Here is a 22,640-nt window from a genome sequence, read left to right on the forward strand (position 1 = left end):
GAGGTGTTTCTAACTGTTGGTAAGATAACTTCACTTTGTCGCCCGGTGAAAACCCTTCAGTTGGGATCCTCTTGTTTCTCCACCCCTTAGGCACCTTTTTCTTGTTCCTCTTCCTTTTTCTTGATGACTCTCCAATGTCAGGTTCCTTCTTCTTCACTGTCCCCTCTGGTGTCTTTTCTTGTAGCTCCTTTTCAGTTTTTTTGTTCTTTTGATCCTTCTGCTTTTCTTCAGACTCAAGCTTCTTTCCCAAGAGTGAATTTTTGATTCCTAGAGACGGTTCCTTTGGCTTCTCTTTCCAGTTTAAGTCCTCCTCCTCAATCCTCATGCAGTCTTTCTTTTCTGCAGGAAGTTGCATTTCCTTGAAGACATTGAGAGTTATTTGTTCCTCGTGCACCCTGATGAGTAAGACTTTTGATGGTTTAGAATTTCATAAATGAAGTCTCGTTGCAATATAGTTTCTAAACCAAAAATAGTCCTTTCATACAAAAATTTGGTTGTCACAAGTAACGAACTCCTAAATTTATAAACCGAAGTATTGAACCTCGAGTCATTCTCCCTAGAAATTGCAACAAAGTGTCTTGTTATTGGTTATGGAGTATGTTTGGGGTTTTTGAGATTTTAGACAACAAATATAAATGACAAAGAAAATAAACTAACAACTATGAAAAGCTCTTGGCAAGGTTATGAGAATTGGAAGTCCTATCCTCATTATCCTCCTCGATTGTGATGAGAATTATCCATTGCTACCACTTAGTTAACATCTAACCATGGAGGAAAGTCAAGTGGATGAATCAATTTGATTCCACAAGTCCTAGCCAACTCCCAAGGGAAAGACTAGCGTTAGTGGTATCCAAATCAATTAGCAACTTCTAATTATCGATCAACAAGGGAATTAGATAACTTAAGCGTCACTAATTACTCCACCTAGGCCAAGAGGGATAAGAATCTACACTAAAATCCAACCAAGCATTTCATCAAACACTTGGAAGGAATAAAAGGAAAGCAAAGTAAATTGATAACAACAATGAAATCTAACAACTACTTATTGCAAGGAATTAATAACAACAATCAAAAGAAACACAATTATTATGAATTACCTCAAATTGCATTAAAAGAAAATAGAATGAACAAGAATAGATCTACCAACAAAGTAGAAGAAAGTAATAAAAATAATGGAAGGATGATGAATGTAACAACAAGGAATTAAAAAGAAGAACTAGAAGAGAGCATGAATTAAACCTAGATCTAAGAACTAAACCTAATCCTAATCCTAATTCTAGAGAGAAGTGAGAGCTTCTCTCTTTAAAACTAAAACTAAACTATCCTCATGTGTGAAAGTATGTAAAGTATGTCAATTCCCCTTCAATCCTTGGCTTAAATAGCATCTGAAATGAGTTGGATTGGGACCACAAGGCTTTAGAATTCGCTGGCCACGTATTTCTTTAAGTGGATCATATGGCAGCAACGACATGTGCACGTATAGTGCACGTAAGCATCACCATACGTATAGCAACTATGAAAAATCTTATATTGTTTCGAAGCCCCGGATGTTAGCTTTCCAGCAAAACTAAAACCGCATCATTTGGACCTCTGTAGCTCAAGTTATGGTCGTTTAAGTGCGAAGAGGTCGGCTTGACAGCTTTTGTGATTCCTTCATTTCTTCATGAGTTGTCCATTTTTACATGCTTTTCTTTCATTCCCTTGATCCAATCTTTGCCTCCTAAATCTGAAATCACTTGACAAACACATCAAGGCACCTAATGGAATCAAGGTAAATTAAGTTTAGCTATTTTATGTCCTAGAAAGCATGTTTTCATTCTTAAGCACAAGTTAGGAGACAACCATGAAACCATGCTATTTCATTGAATAAATGTGGGTGAAAGGTTGTAAAAAATCCCCTAAATTAAGCACAAGATAAACCCTACAAATGGGGTTTATCAACCTCCCCACACTTAAACCAAGCATGTCCTCATGCTTAAACCAAGAGAAAGCAAAGGGTATCAACATTTATTCAATGGAAACTAACTACATGCATCTATCTATATGAATGCAACTAAATGCAAAATAATTCTACCTACTTAGTTAAAAATAAATCAATCCTCCAAGACATACATGCACAAGTAGGGCTAAGATCATATACCGATTCATGAATCCTACCAATTCAAGTATAAAGAATGAAGTTGAAATAGACTTGCAAGAAGAACACTCATGAAATCCGGGAATCAAGGAGTTGAGCGTCGAACCCTCACCGGAAGTGTTTGCACTCTAGTCACTCAAGTGTGTAGGGTCGATTCTCTCAATTCTCCCCTAATCATGTTTTCTAAGATTTATTTTTCTTCTAACAATCAACATATATTTCATGCATGCATACAAGTATCATGAGGTCTTTTCTTTAGGTTGTAATGGGGCTAGGGTCAAGGTAAGGATGCATATTTAGTCAAGTGAGCTTAAAATTTGAATCTTTGATAAGCTTAAACTTCCCACCTAACCTATGACATCCTATACAATTTCAAAACAAACCTAACTACCCATTTTTCTCACTTTTTCACATACTCATGTATTCCTTTTCATTTCACAACACTTATGCATTGACCCTTATTGAGCTTTGCTTTGGGGCATTTTGTCCCCTTTTATTTCTTTCTTTTTCTTTGTTTCTTTCTTTTTTTTCTATTTTTTTCTTTTCTTTTCTTTTTCATGCTCTTGTTTTTGTTTCTTTTTCTTTTTTCTTTTGTTTTTCTCAATTTTTTCAAACTATATACAAGAACATTGATGCATAAGATCTATACATTTTATCAATACATGAGCATGTACCCAATTCCCAATATTTTTAACAAAAAATACAAAACTACCCTTTTATTCACCCAATGTTCCAAGATTTCCCACACTTGAATGTTACACACACTAGCCTAAGCTAATCAAAGATCCAAATTAAGGACTTTTATTGTTTTCCGCTTTAAGGCTCGTAATGTGCTAAAATTATGAACAAAGTGGGTTAAGCATAGGCTCAAATTGGCTAACAATAGAAGATAAAAGGTAAGGCCATTTGGATAAGTGAGCTAAATGAAATGATGGCCTCAATCATATAAATGCATGAATACACAAAATAATGGACATAAAGAATCAAACAAATCAAAGATCACAATCATAGAAAGAGAACAATGCACACAAGAAGGGAAAATAAGTGGTTATAAGATGTAACCACACCATTAGGCTTAAATCTCACAAGCTTGTGTTCTTAGCTCAAAAACCATGTTACAAAATAAATTCTTTCAAGCACGTTCAACAAAAAGTTTTTTTTTCAAATTGGTAGGTTGCCCTAAAAACAATTTCTTGGAAAAGAAATCATCACCCTAACCAAATAGTCCTAATAGAAAAGAAGTGGTAAAAATATGTATAAATTCTAACTAACATACAACCGAACATGCAATACAACAACTAGCTAACATTGGTGTTGAAAAAGAAAATTGTTACCCATGGAGATTGGTCGAACGACCTCCCCACACTTAAAAATTTGCACCGTCCTCGGTGCATGCAAAGAAGAGCAATGTGGATGGGTTGAAATAATTGATGAGCTTCTTCAAAGGGTTGTGCGGATGACTTGTTTGTTGCCCTATTTAAAAGCTTTTCCTTTCTCCCTTCTTGGTGGCCACCCTAAAAGGAAAGAAAAAGAAAGAAAATTAAGCCTACAACAAAGATATAAAAGCAAATAAAACATAGGCGGGGGCTAATGCCAAATGAAAGTAGGATTCTCACTACATGTTAGCTACGCATGTAAGTGAGAAAGCAATATAGGCAAAGGGCATATCAACTAATACTTGATGCAAGAGCAAAGTTAAAGCATGAAGAACACTTAGGAGCATCAAGTTCAAATAAGAAAAAGTGGGTCATGAAAGACAATATGAGCTCATATCAATGCACAAGGGATACAAGAGTCACACAAGATGAAGCATTGATTTAAAAGTTTCATCACCCAACAATATCAAACAAGTCAAAAGGCACCAAAATAATGCAAGAAATTCTCAACAATTGAGTAGGAAAGTTCAACACCATTATTGAAATGAGACTTAGAAAAAAATGAAAACAGGCTATAAAATCAAAATTGAAATGTAAAGAATGGAAGTATACGAATGCGATAAACAAAAGAAAGCGGAAGATGAGAAAAAATACTCTTTTTTTTTCAGAAATACTATAAACAGCTAAAAATCTCCATAACACTACCTACAACTCGAGATCAACTAAAATGCAAAATTAACAAAAAAATTTCAAGTGCAAACAAGCATAACTTGCACTTTAAGCAACTAACAACCAAGATATTAAGACAAAACTACATGAAGAGGAAAAACTACCTACAATGGCAACTCAAATCACTTATTAAGTATATATACAAGAGAATGGAAAGAGTTTACCATGGTGGGTGTCTTCCACCTAGCACTTTTATTTATTGTCCTTAAGTTGGACTTATGGGGAGCTCCTCATCATGGTGGCTTGTGCTTGAATTCTTCTTGGAACTCCCACCAATGCTTGGACTTCCAATAAGCTCCATTGTTCAAAATCAATATCTCCAAGCTTTGATGGAGTTCTACATAGACCATGGGCTCCCAAATTTGATTCTTCTTGTGAGATCCAGGATCCCACACTTTGTTTTGACACCCATCTTCAAATTGATCATCATGATTCCAATTGGGTGGCATGACCTTAGAATTCTCAAAGAAGCTTCCAAGCAACTTCCTAGACCTATGCAATTTGGTTCCACACCAACCATTGCTCTTAAATTTTGAGCTTACAACCGTCATGAGCTTAGAATGATGTTTCCAACCAATATACAACTCTTTCCTACTCTTAACTCCACAAAGAGCTCTAAGTTGACCATCATTTTCAATCAAACCATATTCAAGTGAGAAAGTGAAGCTTAGGGATAAGAATTTTACCCACTTGAATGTTGTGTAGGATGGTGACTTAGGGAAGGAGACCTCCCCACACTTAGACAATGTGAGGTCTACTTTTTTAGGCTCTTCTTTTGTTGTTTCCACATCTTCGCAAACTTTTTTGATTTCAACCTTTTCCCCTTAGTAGCTTTCTTCTTATTCACTCTCTTCTTCATTACTCACCAAGAATATGGGAGGTTGTACACATTTTTCTATAATTTTAACTTCATGTCCAATGGGAAAGGATTCAATTGTAGATAGAAATTCATCCATGATTGAATCCATCTCTTGATAAACCTCTTCTAAATCTTCAACTACGATATGCCTTGGAGGTTGTGCACCCTCCTCAACATCAATATCAAGCTTCTTGGAGGAGTGATCCATGATGCTACATTCCTATGGACTTTCAATATCTCCTAAATCTTCAACCATTTCTTCCTTTTCTTCAACAATCATAGGCTCCTCCAATTGCTCTAATACAAAATAACATCCCTCATTTCCCACTGGAGTTTTCAATCTCTCCTTTATGCTATGCTCTTCAGTGATTCTTCACATGTGGCTATGGAAGCACCTTGAGTGTTCAAGCATTGGTAGGCTAAGGTATGCACTACCTTGGTCAAGTTAGTCACAAACTCTAGGGTGTTCCTTTGCATATCCGCTTGTCCTTGAAGTAGCAAGGTAAGAGAGTCATCTATTGGGGCTTGGGGTGGATAAGAGGGTTCATTATTTTGGAGAGAGGGTTCATAGTAGGAAGGTGGTTCTTCTTGGTAAGGGTATGGAGATGGTGTGCATTGAGGTGGTTCTTGGTAGTAGTCATGATATGATTGCGGTGGTTCTAAAGGTTCTTGCTCATAATGGTCATGAGAATATGGTATGGGTGAGTGGTTATATGATGGATATGGGTCACAAGAAGGTGCTTGGTATGGAAAGGCTTGTGAGTATGGTTAAGGTTCATGTTGAGGATAAGGATCATAGGCATATGATGGTGGTAATTGATTGTCATAAAAGGATTCATCATAGCCATTGAATTGACATGCATTAGGAGGAGAATTATACCTATAAGTATTCGAAGGTTGTTGCCAATAGGAGTGATCAATTCCTTGAGGCTCCTCCCATCTTTGTTGGTTCCATCCATAATGAGTGTCATCATTGAAGTTCACATTTCCTACAACACAATTAGAACCAAACTCATAGCCAAAGTGAAAATTCATAGTGGAAAGACAAAATAAATCTAACAAAAACTAGAAACAAGCAAAATATAAACCTATTCACATATATACAATAACCAATAACACAACACTATTGTAATTCCCCGGCATCGGCATCATTTTGATGAGTAAGACTTTTGACGGTTTAGAATTTCACAAATGAAGTCTTGTTGCAATATAGTTTCTAAACCAACAATAGTCCTTTCATACAAAAATTTGATTGTCACAAGTAACAAATCCCTAAATTTATAAACCGAAGTATTGAACCTCGGGTCGTTCTCCCTAGGAATTGCAACAAAGTGTCTTGTTATTGGTTATGGAGTATGTTAGGGGTTTTTGAGATTTTAGACAACAAATATAAATGACAAAGAAAATAAACTAACAACTATGAAAAGCTCTTGGCAAGGTTATGAGAATTGGAAATCCTATCTTCATTATCCTCCTCAATTGTGATGAGAATTGTCCATTGCTACCACTTAGTTAACCTGTAACCATGGAGGAAAGTCAAGTGGATGAATCAATTTGATTCCACAAGTCCTAGCCAACTCCCAAGGGAAACACTAGCATTCGTGGTATCCAAATCAATTAGCAACTTCTAATTATCGATCAACAAGGGAATTAGATAACTCAAGCATCACTAATTACTCCACCTAGGCCAAGAGGGATAAGAATCTACACTAAAATCCAACCAAGCATTTCATCAAACACTTGGAAGGCATAAAAGAAAAGCAAAGTAAATTGATAACAACAATGAAATCTAACAACTACTTATTGCAAGGAATTAACAACAATAATAAAAAAAAACACAATTATTATGAATTACCTCAAATTACATTAAAAGAAAATAGAATGAACAAGAGTAGATCTACAAACAAAGTAGAAAAAAGTAATAACAACAATGGAAGGATGATGAATGTACCAACAAGGAATTAAAAAGAAGAACTAGATGAGAGCATGAATTGAACCTAGATCTAAGAACTAAACCTAATCCTAATCCTAATTCTAGAGAGAAGTGAGAGCTTCTCTCTCTAAAACTAAAACTAAACTATCCTCATGTGTGAAAGTATGTAAAGTATGTCAATTCCCCTTCAATCAATGTCTTAAATAGCATCAGAAATGAGTTGGATTGGACCCACAAGGCTTTAGAATTCGCTGGCCACGTAATGCTTTAAGTGGGTCATATGGCAGCAACGATGCGTGCATGTACAGTGCACATACGCATCACCATACGTGTAGCAACTATAGAAAATCTTATATCGTTTCGAAGCCCCGGATGTTAGCTTTCCAACGCAACTAGAACTGCATCATTTGGACTTCTGTAGCTCAAGTTTTGGTCGTTTAAGTGCGAAGAGGTCGGCTTGACAGCTTTTGCGATTTCTTCATTTCTTCATGAATTCTCCATTTTTACATGCTTTTCCTTCATTCCCTTGATCCAATCTTTGCCTCCTAAATCTGAAATCACTTGACAAACACATCAAGGCACCTAATGGAATCAAGGTAAATTAAGTTTAGCTATTTTGGGTCCTAGAAAGCATGTTTTCATTCTTAAGCACAAGTTAGGAGACAACCATGAAATCATGCTATTTCATTGAATAAATGTGGGTGAAAAGTTGTAAAATCCCCTAAATTAAGCACAATATAAACCCTACAAATGGGGTTTATCACGCCATTAAGATCATCTCTCCTTTTTCTACATCAATGATGGCTCTTGCTGTGGCTAGAAATGGTCTTCCCAGTATGATTGAATCACTTCCTTCTTCATCTAGGTCTTGAATCACAAAATCTGCTGGGAAGATGAACTTGTCCACGTTGACTAAGAGGTTTTCTACCACTCCATTGGGTATTATGAGTGACCTATCAGCTAGTTGCAGCGATATTCTTGTAGGTTTCACTTCCTCTATAGATAGCTTTCTCATCATCGAAAGTGGTATCAAGTTGATGCTTGAGCCCAAGTCACACAAAGTTTTATCAATTGACATGTTTCTAATGGTACATGGTATAAAGAAACTCCCAGGATATTTGAGTTTGGGTGGTAGGCCTTTCTGAATCACAGCACTACACTCTTGAGTTAGGATCACAGTTTCTTTTTCTTTCCAACTTCTCTTCTTGTTGATGAGCTCCTTGAGGAATTTCGCATATAGTGGCATTTGCTCTAATGCCTCAGCAAATGGAAGGTTGATCTCTAGCTTCTTGAAGATTTCCAAGAACTTGGGGAATTGTTGGTCCTTGATCTCTTTGTCCAGCCTTTGAGGGTATGGTATCAGAGGGACATATGGCTTCACCTCCTTTCTCTGCTCTTGTGGTTGTTTGATAAATCCTATTTTCAGGGTTTATCATACATCAAATCTAAGGGTTTTATCAATGATCTTCCACACTTATTCATATAAAACTGCATGATTTCGTGTCTCTTTCCCATTTTACCTCATAGATGAGCATATGCTTCTTTTGCATCAAAATTGAGATATTGTAATCCTCCTCTATTACCATTAGATGCCTTGATCCGTTTGTTAAGTGATTTCAGAAGTTATAGGGCAAAAATGGCCAAGGGGAATGGAGGAAGCATGCATGAATGGAAGGAGCATGAAACAAATCAAAGAATTAAAATTTTGACATGCGCGCGTAGGCGCACCGTGCGCGTACGCGTGGATGCCCTCATCCAGAGCCAGCGCAGTGGAGCCGAGCGAGGAGCCGACGTGCTTATATGGCTGGGCCATATCCCTTATGGCGCTCGCGCGCACCGTACGCCTGTGCGCAGATCGCAAAAGAGCCCAAGGACGCGTATGCGTGAAGTTCGCGTACGCGTCGATATGCGCACATGATTTTTTAAATGAAACACGTGCCCAGCGATTTCAAGGGGTTTCCAAGCCCTGTTTTGGAGCAAATTTTGGAGGGAAAAGCTTAAGAAGACCAAGGCTTAGGGGTGTTAGAGAGGGGAGTCATAATTCTAGATATTTTTAGGAAGTTAGTTACATTTTATTTTTAGAGAGAGAAACTCCAACTTCTCTCTAGGTTTTCATCCTCCATTGCAAGTTTCCTTTGAATTCTTGGTGAGATCTATTGCTAATTGACTTTTTGTTTTGCTACAAGTGTAGATCTACTCTTCTTCTACTCTTAATTGATGTTCTTTTGGTTCAATTTCTTAGATCTAGATTTGGTTCACTTTGTTACTTTGAATGTGGATTAATGAATTGAGGTTTCATTCAATTGTGTGATTGTTGATGATTGTTTGGAATAGATAGCTTTAATTCGATTCTCTTCTCTCAATTGCCTCATGTTTTCTATAATTGCCTACCAATTGTTTGTGATAATGACAACCTTAGGTATGGAGTAGATTTCTCTCATTTGGCTTAGGGGTTGAGTTATTGGAGACACTTGAATAGTGGATATCAATTGTAGATTATGAATTGAGAATTGCTAATTGACTTGGAGTTCACTAAAGCTAGACTTCCCTAGGGTGAGACTAGGACTTGTGACTCAAGTTAGTTACTCTCACTTGACTTTCCTCCATTGTTAGGGGGTTAACTAAGTGAAGCAATAATCAACTCTTATCATAATTGAAGGAAACTATAATGATGGAACTTCCAATGCTTACCCTTGGCCAAGGCTTTTATTTCCATTAATTGTTGATTGCTTGCTAGTTTGAATTCTTGCACCAACTCTCAAAACCATAAAAGCTTTCCTAATCAATGATGCACATTCTAAAGCAATTCCTAGGGAGAACGACCTGGGATCAATACTCTCGGTCATAGATTTTAGAATTGTTTGATGCGGTATTCGTATGTTGGTTAGACTATACTCACAATTAGATTTATTACTAGTTTCTAATCGGCATAAGAATATTTACGTTCATCAAAATGGCGCCATTGCTGGAGAATTTCTTATGTGTGCCATTCTATTGGTTAGTGTGAATATGTTGATATGTAAATACTTGTATTTCTCTCTTAATTGATTGTTTTCTTGTTTGATTGTTAGTTAGGATTAGTCTTTGTTTAGATGCCGATTGATGTCATGAGTTTCTTATCTCCTTCATTGTATGACGCGTTCACTACCAAATCCGAGCTTAGCACCCTTTGATTCGAAAATTGAAAGAACCTTGCTTCATATTAAGCAAGCTCGGAGGCTGTTGGTCTTTGAGGAAGGTGAAAAGGTTCTTACAAATTCACCAACCATATCATCGTCATCCAACGAAGGCACCAATTACTCTTCCGTTGATACTACTAATAGTTTTTCTTTTGATCTAGGTTTTGACAACATGGCCGCTCCAAGAAGAGTTACTCTCAAGGAAGCAGGTGCACCGGATTTTGTTCTCCAACCTCTACATGTGCTTCATCCCAACTTGAATGCAAATTTTGAACTCAAGACTGCTCTCATCAATCTCTTACCAAAATTCCATGGACTTCCCACACAAGATCCAATTAGACACCTCAAGGACTTTCATGGTGTATGCTCGACTACTAAGCGGGAAGGATCCGATGAAGTGGCTATATGGTTGTTTGCCTTTCCCTTCTCTCTTGAGGGAAGAGCCAAGGAGTGGTTCTATACCTTGCCTAGTGATGTTGTGTCCGATTAGGATTTGCTTAAGAGAGAATTCCTTGATAAGTTCATGCCCGTGGAAATGACGGACAAGCTAAGGAAGGAGATCTCATGTATTGTACAAGGCGAGATGGAAACTTTGTATGAATATTGGGAATGGTTTGCAAACTTCATGATTCATGTCCAAACCATATGATTGACACTCAAGTCTTACGTAGCTATGTATGCCAAGGCATGAGGGAGCAAGATAAGAATTTATTGGATGCTTCAAGCAACGATTCTTTGTCAAAGTATCGGACGGCGGAGGAGGCATGACAACTCATTACCGACTTGGCCGAGTCCACTCAACAAGCTAGACGAAGAGTCAACCATCCAAAGGCTGTAAATGAAGTTTCTTCTGGTGGTGAGACTGCTACCCTTACCAAGACTTTGTGTGAAATGACAAGCCTTCTAAAGCAACTCCAAGTGAATCAACAAGCACCTCCATCTCAACAACAACCTTCTCCTCAAAACCAACAATGTCAACAATTGGTCCCTCAAAGAGTGTGTGGCATTTGCTCATGCTACTCCCACTACACGGACAAATGTCCAAGTCTCCAAGAAGATAACACTCTAGCGGCTACCTACAACTTTTATGATCGCCCTTACTATGAACGTTCCAATCAAGGATACCACAACCAAGGGAGCAATCATAACCAAGGGTACCCCTAACAAGGAGGTAACTATAGCCAAGGGAGTAAGAATTCCAATCAAGGATGGAGGGATAGCTCCAACCAAAGTTGGCGGGACAATTATCAACAAGGAGGAAGGGACAATGGAGGCAACCAAAGATGGAACAACAACACTTCACAAAACCGTTATTCATAAAACACTCCAAACCAACAACCAAATCAAGGAAGAAACTATCAAACCTACATACCACCTCAAAGACAACCACTTTCACCCAATCAACCCCAAGCACCACAAATTACCTACCCTTCCACATCTCCAAATCAAGATGACACACTCTGATCCATACTCCAAGGACAAAAGGAACTCCAAAACACCCTCAACTCAAGTCTTAATGGTCTCACTTCTACTCTCCAAGCTGTCATTGCTCGCATGGAGCTACCTTCTATTCCCACTCCTTAAGCATCAACCTCTAGTGCCATACCCTCTCAACCTTTGCCTAACCCCAAAGGTGGCATCAACGCCGTAACCTTGAGGTCTGGAACGCAATTGAAGGAAAGAGATTCAACGGCACCTAACCCGATGAAAGTTGCTCAAGAAGAAGATGGAGTTGAGATAGAAGAAACTGAAGAAGAGTAGGAGTCACATGTAATAGTTGAAGATGAAGAAGCACAACCAAGGAGTGAAGTCCCTAGAAAGGAGCAAATTTTAGAGGAAGTGGCTCAACCAATTCTATTTCCTACATTGGCAAGAAAGGCTAAGAAACGTATGGAGCTTGACCCAACAATGGTAAAGATGTTCAAAAAAGTGGAGGTAACTATCCCCCTCTTTGATGCTATACACCAAGTGCCTAAATATGCGAAATTTTTTAAGGACTTGTGTATGAACAAAGATAGAATTCATGAGTTGGAAACCATTCCATTGGGTAGTTCCATTTCGGCTTTGATGGGATCCATTCTGGAAAAGTGTGTTGATCCGGGTCCTTGCTTAGTTTCTTATGTCATTGATGGATTCCAATTCATTGATTGTATGTGCGACCTTGGTGCATGCGTTAGTATTATGCCTCTTTCGATTTATCATCTATTGAAGCTCCCACCGTTGAAGCGGTCGGCGGCTAGGTTTGTCTTGGCAGACAAGAGCATAATAACCGTGTCGGGTATTGTGGAAGATGTGTTGGTCGACATAAAGGGTTTGATATTCCCAATTGATTTCCATATTATTGAGATGCCACCAAGCGAATCCGAGAGGGCATCATCTATCCTACTTGGGAGGCCATTTTTGAGGACCTCTAGATTCAAGTTGGATACCCATTCGGGAACTTACTCATTCGAGATAGATGGGAGAGTTGTAAGTTTTAGTCTAGAAGAAGCAATGAGGCACCCACCGGAGAACCATTCCGTATTCCGGTATGATTTAATTGACAACATTGTGGCGGAAGTGCATTGTGCAAAGCTAGAAGAGAAAAATATGATTGAAGAAAATAGTGAAGATCCAAGTGAAAAAGTTCAAGCGGCAAGCCAAGAGCAAAAGCTAGAATTGAAGCCATTACCACCCCACTTAAAGTATTCATACCTTGATGAAGCCCACAAGTTTCCGGTGATTATAGCAAGGGAACTCAATCCTCAACAAAAAGAGAAGTTGCTACGCATTTTGAGGAAGAACAAAAGGGCAATAGGGTGGAGTTTGGCAGATCTAGTGAGGATAAGTCCCCAAGTGTGTGTGCACCGTATCTTTTTGGAAGAGGGAGCTAGACCCGTGAGACAACCTCAAAGGCAATTAAATCCTACTATTTTGGAGGTTGTCAAGAAAGAGGTAACAAGGTTACTTGAGGCGGACATCATCTACCCTATTTCGGATAGTGAATGGGTAAGTCCCGTTCAAGTTGTACCTAAAAAGTCTGGGGTAACCACAATTAAGAATGAAAGCGGGGAGCTCATAGCAACACGGGTGCAAAACTCTTGGCGAGTATGCATAGACTACCGAAGGTTGAATGTGGCCACTAGAAAAGATCACTTTTCACTTCCGTTTATCGATCAAATGCTCGATCGATTATCCGGTAAGTCTCATTATTGCTTCCTAGATGGATATTCGGGATACTTCCAAATACACATTGCTCTAGAGGACCAAGAAAAAACAACATTTACTTGCCCTTTTGGAACTTATGCCTACAAGCGTATGCCATTCGGCTTATGCAATACACCGACAACTTTCCAAAGGTGCATGATGAGCATCTTTGCGGATTTTCTAGAGCAATGCATGGAGGTATTCATGGATGACTTCACGGTATATGGTGATTCTTTTGATCATTTCTTGGATAGTCTTGAAAAAGTTTTGGAAAGATGTACTAAAACCAACCTTGTCTTAAATTTTGAGAAATGTCATTTCATGGTCAAACAAGGCATTGTTTTAGGACATATTATTTCCAAAGATGGTATCTCTGTAGATCCGGCTAAAATTAATGTTATATCTAGTTTATCTTACCCCTCTTCCGAGAGGGAGGTCCGCTTTTTTCTTGGACATGCAGGATTTTATCGGAGATTTATCAAGGATTTTAGCAAGGTAGCATTGCCTCTCTCAAGGTTTCTACAAAAGGATATTGAGTTTGATTTAAGCAAGGAATGCATGGAGGCTTTCGACAAGCTCAAGGTAGCATTGACCTAAGCTCCCATTGTGCGAGGGCTGGATTGGAGTAGGCCATTTGAAATAATGTGTGATGCTTCAAATTTTGCCGTGGGAGCCGCGTTATCACAACGCGAGGGTAAGAATCCATATGTCATAGCCTATGCATTAAAAACATTAGATGGAGCCCAATCCAACTACACTACTACCGAAAAAAAACTTTTGGCTATTATTTTTGCCTTGGAGAAGTTCCGAGCATATCTTCTCGGTTCAAGGGTGGTAGTGTACTCGGATCATGCGGCATTAAAGTATTTGTTGGCTAAGAAGGAATCCAAACCGAGATTGATTAGATGGGTTTTATTGTTGCAAGAGTTTGACTTGGAAATCAAGGATATGAGTGGTACGCAAAACCTAGTGGCGGACCACCTAAGTTGCCTTGAACACACAAAAGGCGATACTACTCCTATCAATAATTCTTTTCCATTTGAGGGCTTGCATGCAATCTCGGAAACCATTCCTTGGTATGCATCCATCGCCAATTACTTAGTATCTCGTTCCTTCCCTCCTAATCTCTCCAAACACCAAAGGCATAAGCTAAAAAGTGAATCTAAATACTATGTGTGGGATGACCCATACCTTTGGAGATGTGGGACAGATCAAGTAATTCAGAGATGCATTTCACAAACCGAATTCCACTCAATCTTGGAAGCTTGCCACTCCTCCGAGGGAGGAGGCCATTTTGGACCTCAAAGAACGGCAAGGAAAATCCTAGATTGTGGCTTTTGGTGGCCAACTCTTTTCAAGGACTCTTCTCATTTTTGTAAATCTTGTTCTCAATGCATTAGATTTGGTAATATCTTTAAGAAGGATGAAATTCCCCAACGAACCATGCTATTTTGTGAGATTTTCGACGTGTGGGAAATTGATTTCATGGGGCCATTCCCAAATTCTAATGGTTTTCTCTACATTCTACTCGCCGTTGATTATGTGTCCAAATGGGTGGAAGCGATACCCACCCGGATGGATGATGATAACGTAGTCCTTTCTTTTGTGAGAAATAATATCATTTATAGATTTGGGTCGCCATGAGCAATCGTGAGCGACCAAGGTTCACACTTTTGCAACAGAAGAATGGAAAGACTCATGAAGAAGTATAGCATCATGCATAAAGTAGCCACGGCCTACCACCCACAAACAAACGGCCAAGCCGAGGTTTCCAATCGGGAGATTAAATGCATCTTGGAAAGGATTGTGAAACCCAATAGGAAAGATTGGAGTGCCAAGCTCACCGACGCATTATGGGCCTACTGAACGGCATACAAAATGCCAATTGGCATGAATCCCTTTCGGTTGGTGTATGGTAAAGCTTGCCATTTGCTGGTGGAAATAGAGCACAAGGCGTATTGGGCCATCAAGGAGTGTAACCCGAGTTTGGGTGGAGCTGGAATTGAGAGGAAGCTACAATTAGCGGAGTTGGAATGTTTGAGGCTTGAAGCTTATGAGAACTCTAGACTTTACAAGGAAAAAATGAAAGCCGTGCATGATAGGAACATAAGAGGCAAAGAATTTAAAGCCGGTGATTGGTGGACGAAATTGTGATTACACTTTGATTATGTAAAATTCATTGCTCTTTCTTTCCCTGGCAATGGCGCCTCAAAACATGATGCCAATACCATGGTTCACAACTTCGCACAACTAACCAGCAAGTGCACTGGGTCGTCCAAGTAATACCTTACGTGAGTAAGGGTCGAATCCCACGGAGATTCTTGGTATGAAGCAAACTATAGTCACCTTGTAAATCTCAGTCAGGCAGATATAAAATAGTAATGGGGTTTTCGAAAATAATACTAAAATAAGGATAGAAATACTTATGTAATTCATTGGTTAGAATTTCAGATAAGCGTGTAGAGATGCTTTTGTTCCTCTGAATCTCTGCTTTCCTGCTATCTTCATCCAATCAATCTTACTCCTTTCTATGGCTAGCTTTATGTAAGGATGTCACCGGTGCCAATGGCTACTTTTGATCTCTCTCGGGAAAATGATCCAAATGCTCTGTCACAGCACGGTTAATCATCTGGAGGCATCACCTTTGTCGTTGGTTGCATCCTATTCCTCCTTGTGAAAATGGTCCGATGCGCTGTCACTGCATGGCTAATCATCTAGAGGTTCTCGATCATACTGGAATAGGATTTACTATCCTTTTGCGTCTATCACTACGCCCAGCACTCGCGAGTTTGAAGCTCGTCACAGTCATTCAATCCCAGAATCCTACTCGGAATACCACGGACAAGGTTTAGACTTTCCGGATTCTCATGAATGCCGCCATCAATCTAGCTTATACCACGAAGATCCCAATATCTCGGACTTGGTCCCCTGTATTAGTAATCTAAGAGATACTCATTCAGTCTATTGTAGAATGGAAGTGGTTGTCAGGCACGCGTTCATAGGGAATGATGAAGATTGTCACGTTCATCACATTCAGGTTGAAGTGCGAATGAATATCTTAGAAGCGAAATAAGTTGAATTGAATAGAAAACAGTAGTACTTTGCATTAATCCTTGAGGAACAGCAGAGCTCCACACCTTAATCTATGGAGTGCAGAAACTCTACCGTTGAAAATACATAAGGGATAATGAAGTTCATTGGTCTCGGCCCCAGAGGGGAACCGGAGTAACCAAGACTTCGAATACAATGATAAAAAGTTCTATTTATAATAAACTAGTCACTAGGGTTTACAGAAGTAAGTAATTGATGCATAAATCCACTTTCGGGGCCCACTTGGTGTGTGCTTGGGCTGAGCTTGAAGTCTACACGTGGAGAGGTCATTCTTGGTGTTGAACGCCAACTTTTGTGCCAATTTGGGCGTTGAACTCCACTTTGCAACTTGTTTCTGGCGCTGGACGCCAGAATTGGGTAGAGAGCTGGCGTTGAACGGCAGTTTGCGTAGTCTAAACTTGGGCAAAGTATGGACTATTATATATTGCTGGAAAGCCCTGGATGTCTACTTTACAATGCAATTGGAAGCGCGCCATTTTGAGTTCAGTAGCTCCAGAAAATTTATTTTGAGTGCAGGGAGGTTAGAATCCAACAGCATCAGCAGTCCTTCTTCAATCTCTAAATCTGATTTTTGCTCAAGTCCCTCAATTTCAGCCAGAAAATACCTGAAATTACAGAAAAACACACAAACTCATAGTAAAGTCCAGAAATGTGAATTTAACATAAAAACTAATGAAAACATCCCTAAAAGTAACTAGATTCTACTAAAAACATACTAAAAACAATGCCAAAAAGCGTATAAATTATCCGCTCATCACAACACCAAACTTAAATTGTTGCTTGTCCCCAAGCAATTGAAAATCAAATAGGATAAAAATAAGAGAATATACTATAAATTCCAAACTATCAATGAAACATAGCTTCAATCAGATGAGCGGGACTTGTAGCTTTTTGCCTCTTGAATAGTTTTGGCATCTCACTTTATCCATTGAGGTTCAGAATGATTGGCATCTTTAGGAACTCAGAGTTCAGATAGTGTTATTGATTCTCCAAGTTCAGTATGATGATTCTTGAACACAGTTATTTTATGAGTCTTGGCCGTGGCCCTAAGCACTTTGTTTTCCAGTATTACCACCGGATACGTAAATGCCATAGATACATAATTGGGTGAACCTTTTCAGATTGTGACTCACCTTTGCTAAAGTCCCCAACTAGAGGTGTCCAGGGTTCTTAAGCACACTCTTTTTTTGCTTTGGACCTTGACTTTAACCGCTCAGTCTCAAGTTTTCACTTGACACCTACACGCCACAAGCACATGGTTAGGGACAACTTGGTTTAGCCTCTTAGACCAGGATTTTATTCCTTTAGGCCCTCCTATCCACTGATGCTCAAATCCTTGGGATCCTTTTTATTTGCCCTTGCCTTTTGGTTTTAAGGGTTATTGGCTTTTTGCTCTTGCCTCTTGGTTTTAAGAGCTTTGGCTTTTTCTGCTTGCTTTTTCTTTTTCTTTCTATATTTTTTTTTCGCCTATTTTTCTCTTTTTTTTTCTGCAAGCTTTGTTCTTTGTTGCTTTTTCTTGCTTCAAGAATCATTTTTATGATTTTTCAGATTATCAAATAACATGTCACCTTGTCATCATTCTTTCAAGAGCCAACATATTTAACATTCTTAAACAACAACTTCAAAAGACATATGCACTGTTCAAGCATTCATTCAGAAAACAAGAAGCATTGTCACCACATCAATATAATTAAACTAAGTTCAAGGATAAATTCGAAACTCATGTACTTCTTGTTCTTTTGAATTAAAACATTTTTCATTTAAGAGAGGTGATGGATTCATAGGACATTCATAACTTTAAGACAAAGTTACTAACTACTAATGATCGTGTAATGAAGACACAAACATAGATAAGCACATAACATAGAAAACGAAAAACAGAAGAAAGAAGAACAAGGAATGAATCCACCTTAGTGATGGTGGCGTTTCCTTCTTGAGGAACCAATGATGTCCTTGAGCTCTTCTATGTCTCTTCCTTGTCTTTGTTGCTCCTCCCTCATTGCTTTTTGATCTTCTCTTATTTCATGAAGGATGATGGAGTGCTCTTGATGTTCCACCCTTAGTTGTCCCATATTGGAACTCAATTCACCTAGGGAGGTGTTGATTTGCTCCCAATAATTTTGTGGAGGAAAATGCATTTGAGGCATCTCCGGGATCTCATGGTGATGAGCTTCATGCGCCTCTTGAGCTCCATGAATGGGCTCTCTTGCTTGCTCCATCTTTTTCTTAGTGATGGGCTTGTCCTCTTTAATGAGGATATCTCCCTCTATGTCAATCCCAGCCGAATTACATAGGTGGCAAATGAGGTGAGGAAAGGCTAACCTTGCCATAGTGGAGGACTTGTCAGCCACCTTGTAGAGTTCTTGAGGTATAATCTCATGAACTTCTACCTCTTCTCCAATCATGATGCTATGGATCATGATGGCCCGGTCTATAGTAACTTCAGACCGGTTGCTAGTGGGAATGATTGAGCATTGAATGAACTCCAAACATCCTCTAGCCACAGGCTTGAGGTCCAGTCTTCTTAGTTGAACCGGCTTGCCTTTGGAGTCAATCTTCCATTGAGCTCCTTCTACACATATGTCCATGAGGACTTGGTCCAACCTTTGATCAAAGTTGACTCTCCTTGTGTAGAGGCGTGCGTTCTCTTCCATGTTTGGCAAGTTGAACGCCAACCTCACATTTTCCGGACTAAAATCTAAGTATTTCCCCCGAACCATGGTGAGATAATTCTTTGGGTTCGGGTTCTTAATTTGATCATGGTTCCTAGTGATCCATGCATTGGCATAGAACTCTTGAACCATTAGGATGCCGACTTGTTGGATGGGATTTGTTAGAACTTCCCAACCTCTTCTTTGAATTTCATGTCGGATCTCCGGATACTCATTTCTTTTGAGTTTGAAAGGGACCTCGGGGATCACCTTCTTCTTGGCCACAACATCATAGAAGTGGTCTTGATGGGCTTTGGAAATGAACCTTTCCATCTCCCATGACTCGGAGGTGGAAAATTTTGTCTTCCCTTTCCCTTTTCTAGAGAATTCTCCGGTATTAGGTGCCATCAATAATAATGGAAAAACAAAAAGCTTATGCTTTTACCACACCAAACTTAGAATTTTGCTCGCCCTCGAGCAAGAGAAGAAAGAATAGATGAAGAAGAAGAAGATATGGAGGAGAAGGAGGGATGTGTGTATTCGGCCATATGGGTGGGATTGGGTGGGAAAAGAGATTTTGAATTTTGAAGGTAGGTGGGGTGTATGGATGTGAGTGGTAAATGGAAAATAGAAGGGATTATTATGAATGGAGAGAGAGGGTGATATAGGATTATGAGGAGGTAAGGTGAGTGGAGGTATGTGGGGATCCTGTGGGGTCCACAGATCCTGAGGTGATCCTGTGGGGTCCACAGATCCTGAGCTGTTCAAGGATTTATAACCTTGCACCAAATTAGGCATGTAAAATGCCCTAGCACACAACTCTGGGCGTTCAGCGCCAGGTTGGTGCCCATTTTGGGCGTTCAACGCCCATTTGTTGCCCATTTCTGGCGTTGAACGCCAGAACCATGCTTGTTCTAGGCGTTCAGCGCCAGCTCCTATCCAGGGTGCAATTCTGGCATTCAACTCCCAGATGATGCCCATTTTGGGCGTTCAGCGCCCAGATACTGCCCATTTTGGGCGTTCAGCGCCAAAACCATGCTCTGTTCTGGCGTTGAACGCCATGCAGATGCTTCCTCCAGGGTGTGATTTTTCTTCTGCTGTTTTTGATTCCGTTTTCAATTTTTATATTTATTTTGTGACTCCATATGATCATGAACCTATAAAGACATATAACTAAGAAAAATATAGTTAGATAAATAAAAATTGGGTTGCCTCCCAACAAGCGCTTCTTTAATGTCAATAGCTTGACAGTGGGCTCTCATGGAGCCTCACAGATGTGCAGAGCTTTGTTGAAACCTCCCAACACCAAACTTAGAGTTTGGATATGGGGGTTTGACACCAAACTTAGAGTTTGGTTGTGGCCTCCCAACACCAAACTTAGAGTTTGACTGTGGGGGCTTTGTTTGACTCTGCTTTGAGAGAAGCTTTTTATGCTTCCTCTCCATGGATGCAGAGAGGGATCCTTGAGTTGTAAACACAAGGTTGTCCTCATTTAATTGAAGGATCAATTCTCCTCTGTCCACATCAATCACAGCTCTTGCTATGGCTAGGAAAGGTCTTCCTAGGATGATGGATTCATCCTCGTCCTTTCCAGTATCCAGGACTATAAAATCAGCAGGGATGTAAAGGCCTTTAACCTTTACTAACACGTCCTCTACTTGTCCATAAGCCTGTTTTCTTGAATTGTCTGCCATCTCTAATGAGATTTTAGTAGCTTGCACCCCATAGATTCCCAGTTTCTCTATTACAGAGAGGGGCATGAGGTTTATTCCTGAACCAAGGTCACACAGAGCCTTAAAGCTCATGGTGCCTATGGTACAAGGTATTATGAACTTTCCAGGATCCTGTCTCTTCTGAGGCAATGTCAGTTGATCCAGATCACTTAGTTCATTGGTGAACAAGGGAGGTTCATCTTCCCAAATTTCAATACCAAATAATTTGGCATTTAGCTTCATGATTGCACCAAGGAACTTGGCAGCTTGCTCTTCAGTAACATCCTCATTCTCTTCAGAAGAGGAATACTCATCAGAGCTCATAAATGGCATAAGGAGGTTCAATGGAATCTCTATGGTCTCTAGATAAGTCTCATACTCCTTTGGTTCCTCAGAGGGAAGCTCCTTATTGATCACTGGACGTCCCAGGAGGTCTTCCTCCTTGGGATTCACGTCCTCTCCTTCCCTTACAGGTTCGGCCATGGTGCTTATGTCAATGGCCTTGCACTCTCCTTTTGGATTCTCTTCTGTATTGCTTGGGAGAGTACTAGGAGGGATTTCAGTGATCCTTTTACTCAGCTGGCCTACTTGTGCTTCCAAATTTCTAATGGAAGACCTTGTTTCATTCATGAAACTTACAGTGGCCTTAGATAGATCAGAGACTAAATTTGCTAAGCTAGATGGATTCTGCTCAGAATTCTCTGTCTGTTGCTGAGTGGATGATGGAAAAGGCTTGCTATTGCTAAACCTGTTTCTTCCACCATTATTAAAGCCTTGTTGAGGCTTTTGATCCTTCCATGAGAGATTTGGGTGATTTCTCCATGATGGATTATATGTGTTTCCATAAGGTTCACCCATATAATTTACCTCTGCTATTGCAGGGTTCTCAGGATCATAAGCTTCTTCTTCAGAAGATGCCTCTTGAGTACTGTTGGATGCAGCTTGCATTCCATTCAGGCTCTGAGAAGTCATATTGACTTGCTGAGTCAATATTTTATTCTGAGCCAATATGGCATTCAGAGTATCAATTTCAAGAACTCCCTTCTTCATAGGCATCCCATTATTTACAGGATTCCTCTCAGAAGTGTACATGAACTGGTTATTAGCAACCATGTCAATGAGTTCTTGAGCTTCTGCAGGCGTTTTCTTTAGGTGAATGGATCCACCTGCAGAAGTATCCAATGACATCTTAGCTAATTCAGACAGACCATCATAGAATATATCCAGGATGGTCCATTCTAAAAGCATGTCAAAAGGACATTTTTTGGTTAGTTCTTTGTATCTCTCCCAAGCTTCATAGAGGGATTCACCTTCTTTTTGTCTGAAGGTCTGAACATCCACTCTAAGCTTACTCAGCTTTTGAGGAGGAAAGAACTTGACTAAGAAAGCCTTGACCAGCTTATCCCAAGAGTTCAGGCTATCCTTAGGTTGGGAGTCCAACCATATTCTAGCTCTGTCTCTTACAGCAAAAGGGAAAAGCATGAGCCTGTAGACTTCAGGATCTACTCTATTAGTCTTAACAGTATCATAGATCTGCAAGAATTCAGTTAAGAACTGAAAAGGATCTTCAGATGGAAGTCCATGAAACTTGCAGTTCTGCTGCATCAGAGAAAATAATTGAGGTTTCAGCTTAAAATTGTTTGCTCCAATGGCAGGAATGGAGATGCTTCTTCCATGTAAATTGGAATTAGGTGCAGTAAAGTCACCAAGCATCCTCCTTGCATTATTATTATTTTCGGCTGCCATCTCCTCTTCCTGTTCGAAAAT

At 39.5% G+C, this 22,640-nt stretch overlaps 1 non-coding gene across 1 annotated transcript; it reads left to right on the top strand.

The window, feature by feature from the left end:
• Window positions 1-22,115: 22,115 nt before the first annotated feature.
• LOC148564577 (small nucleolar RNA R71) lies at window positions 22,116-22,223 on the top strand. The gene has a single exon (XR_015885357.1). It is a non-coding gene; the product is annotated as a small nucleolar RNA R71 (small nucleolar RNA).
• The last annotated feature ends 417 nt before the right edge of the window (window positions 22,224-22,640 follow it).

The sequence above is a fragment of the Arachis ipaensis genome, chromosome B5 (genome assembly GCF_059453495.1).
Source record: "Arachis ipaensis isolate K30076 ecotype BB chromosome B5, ASM5945349v1, whole genome shotgun sequence".
NCBI classification, from domain to species: Eukaryota; Viridiplantae; Streptophyta; class Magnoliopsida; order Fabales; family Fabaceae; genus Arachis; species Arachis ipaensis.